Source organism: Anguilla rostrata, chromosome 10, assembly GCF_018555375.3.
Source record: "Anguilla rostrata isolate EN2019 chromosome 10, ASM1855537v3, whole genome shotgun sequence".
Taxonomy (NCBI): Eukaryota; Metazoa; Chordata; class Actinopteri; order Anguilliformes; family Anguillidae; genus Anguilla; species Anguilla rostrata.
The window spans coordinates 4,468,052-4,471,682 of record NC_057942.1 but is presented as its reverse complement, the minus strand read 5'-3'; the positions used below and the strand labels follow the sequence as shown (position 1 = coordinate 4,471,682).

The 3,631-nt window shown below is 39.7% G+C and overlaps 1 non-coding gene across 1 annotated transcript; it reads right to left on the bottom strand.

Moving 5' to 3' along the window:
- Positions 1-1,414: 1,414 nt before the first annotated feature.
- Positions 1,415-1,523, bottom strand: trnal-caa (transfer RNA leucine (anticodon CAA)). Its single transcript has 2 exons — positions 1,486-1,523; positions 1,415-1,460 (listed from the first exon to the last, which is right to left on the bottom strand). It is a non-coding gene; the product is annotated as a tRNA-Leu (tRNA).
- Between the last annotated feature and the right edge of the window lie 2,108 nt (positions 1,524-3,631).

The following is a 3,631-nucleotide window of genomic DNA, read 5'->3' as shown; positions in this document are numbered from 1 at the left end:
GGATCAAACAGCTACACCTGGAGCAGGAGAAGTTTAGCCAAAACAGAGCGTAACCAGGCGGCCTGAACTTGCAGCACCATCTGCTGCCAGCAAAAGTGGTAGTACACATCGCAACCATTCTTGAGCCACGTTCTGTGTATTTAAATGCACTGGTTTAAAATGTCCAAACGACGGTCTGTTTAAATGCAAAATGGAAATAAACACAATACTCAAGTTGACAGGATGAATTCAAGCAATCAATCCAGCTGAAAGTGCAGGACCTCTTTGACATTCGGTACGAAGGCTATGGAGATGTGCAGGGCCGTATTTTTAGGCGTCTGACACTTGTATTGTAGATGCAGTGCCTTCCAAAAATATGGGAGCATTCTAGTGAAATTTGTTATTTTTTGCTAGATACTTAAGGCATTTGGATTTGAGATCAAAAGATGGATATAAGGCAAATAGGGATATCACCAAAACTTTTGTTAAGGTTTTGCTGTGGATTGGTTGGGTAGCCACGCTTGCTTTAACGTGCATCATTAACAACCTATAAGCCACATATTTTGAAAATAATGAGGTGGTGTTCTTCGGGTGTAGCTGTAACACGAGATTTGACAGCCTTGTAATGTTTGTGTCACCACATCAGGGTGCAACCAAGATTATAACTGACTATTACCAAGCTTTCTGTTCCCAATTATTTTCTAGCTTGTCCATAGTATTAATCACGCTTACTTATGTCATACCTAGATGTTACTTGTTTTTCAGCCATAGTGGTATGCATTGCATTCTGACTACAAATACAGTCTCCAAAACAAAGGCTGACACCAAGATTAGACTTTCCCTGTCCCTTTATGTGAGAACAATCTATGTAAAAGGGAACACCTAAGCAACAAGAAACACCTGTCAGTCATCTTTTAACTTTTGCACAGCTGAAAATGAGAGGACTCAACACCAAGCTTCTGTAAAATGGTCAAACCTATACACATGTAAGTACCATAAACTAAAAGCTGATTGATCGCAGATCCAAATGCCCTGAGTATATAGCAAACACAACAAATGTCACTCCATTGTTCCCTTACTTTTGGAGGGCACTTTAGGTTATAGCTAACTTATCAAAATGCTGCCATTACGCGCTTATATCTAAGCACTGTTAAATAGTAGGAACGAATGTACGGGTGGTGTCCTACGGACTCGTGGTACAGTATACTGTTTTTCAATTGATCATAAACGCATTCGATACACAATTGCTATGTTGAAGAATTAGCGCCCTCTTGCGTATCAAAAAGAAAATCGAACAACACCGAGATCCTGAAAGGAAAATGGAAATAAAATGTATCAAAAATAATTAGATTCTACCTAGCGGCAAAGGTCTCTACCGTAAAAAAAATAAGGATCGAGTCATTTACAATGGTTGATTTTTAAAAACAAAAGTCATTGTCAGAAGTGGGATTCGAACCCACGCCTCCATTCGGAGACCAGAATACCCGTTTCGGTAAGGAACTTATCCTTGAGTCTGGCGCCTTAGACCACTCGGCCATCCTGACAACTCTCAAGCTCTTAGAAGTGAAATCGTTTTAATACAATAGCTAGCTAATAACTAATGGAATAAGCAGGTACGGTGATGTTGGTAGCGAAAAAATGAAATGCAACCGCGTAACGCAACCGATTTAAAGCGGACTGATTATTTAGAAACCGGAGCTGGAATCACGTCATAATATATTGCTCGATGTTCGGAAAGAAAATGTCACTTATGAGAAGGCAATGCGTATTGAAGTTATGCTTCAGTCAGACCCGCCACCAGTTCAAGATCCAAAACGCAGGGACCTGTCCCTAGTTTAGCATGTTGGAAGATCTTCACCTACAGTAAGTCGCAATAACAGACAAACCCAATCGGCTAAAATTAATAGCAAACAAATAATTGTTCTTCTTGTCAATACTGAATACATTATTTAAACATTCACAGGTTGGAAAAAAAAGGTATGTGAAACCTCTAGGCTAATGACTTCTCCAGTCTCATCTTATTGATTGGAACACCTGACCCCAATGAGCTTTTGGAGGTGTGGATTGGAGGTGCCCTGCCCTGTAAAAAAAAGACCTACAAAATTTGGTTACTGACATGGTCTGCTCTTCTCAAAAAAATGTGTTCACGTGAACCATGTGCCAATCAAAACAAATTTTAGGACCTTAAACAAATAACTGCAGAGATGTAGGCTATACAGCTGTAAAAGGCTACACATGCATTCTAAAGGCCTGGGGTATTCATCAATCCACAGTAAGACAAATTGTCTACAAACGGAGGGAATTCAGTACTTTTCACTACACTCCCTAGGAGTGGGCGTCCTTGCAAAGATCACGGCAAGAGCGCAGCGTGTAGTGTTGACGGAGGTGTAACAGAACCTTAGGGTGACCGCAAAGGACCTGCCGAAATCTCTTGAACTTGATAAAGTCTGTATTCATGTGTCCCGCTATAAGAAAAACACTGAATAATATTATTATAATGGTATTATAAAACACCAGTTAGCAATCACTGAGGGATCAATACATTCAGTTTTACAGGAGAATGTCAGGGTAGCGGTCTGTCACCTGAAGCTTTATAGAAGTTGAGTGGTGCAACAAGACAATGACCAGAAACACACTAGTAAATCAACAATAGAATAATACAGAAAACATTGATGTTTATGAAAGATTATAGATGGAATTTAAATAGCTTGCATGAATTCACATTTTTCATGACAAATGTATGAGCTGACTCACTTGAGATTTTGGGAGGAAAACAGAAACATTGCCCTGTCAGTAATTATTGTTAATTATGGTAAAGTATTGTTATTAGGGCACAGATATCTCCACCTTTTCCAGCTGTCAGCACCAGCAGCAGCTCACTATCTGCTGAGGTTATTTTTGGTATGTGACAAAGCAGGTCGCTGGACACTGACAAGAGTCCAAGCGTGAAGCAAAGAAGCGGAAGGAGGAAGGAAAGGTTTCCCTCTCTTATTAGCACACAAAATATTTTCTGACTATAGATTGACCGCCATTTTATTTTTGCTTTCTGGTTGCCATGTCATGGGACATAAATCCGTATTGACCAACAGCAGCATCTCCAAAATGAAGTTCAGATAACCCAAGAGAAGAAGCTACAGTTAGTCATGTCATCAGTTTGTGTACAGTTGCAAGCAGTGCTTAGAACGAATGCTTTTTTCCACCACACCCTTAAGAAGTAATTAATTATTCATCAACTCATTGGATGAATGGTAATCGACACATGGCATTGTAATCATATACTGATGTAAATAAATAAAGATTTGCCATTCACACTGAAATAAGTGGAGGGTGCCCAGTCTTGTTAATGATTTACGACGAAACGTCGAAGTTGTATCAAACTCTTTCTCTCAAGCAGATACCGTTTAGATTTTTCATCTTCCATGCAAAGCGATGGTGGTAAGGGCATTGTATGCTCTGTCATCCCAATCACTGTAATCTACAAGTATGCTCATCAGATAATGCATAAAGCATGCAGGTTAGAGTCAATGAACACAAAGAGGAAACGCGTGGCTTGCATTGTAAGGATGACTAGAGAAAATGTCGACCTATGACTACACAAAAGATTTTGAAAACCCTGAGTTGTTCTCAGTGTATGAGAACATCTGCTTGCTGG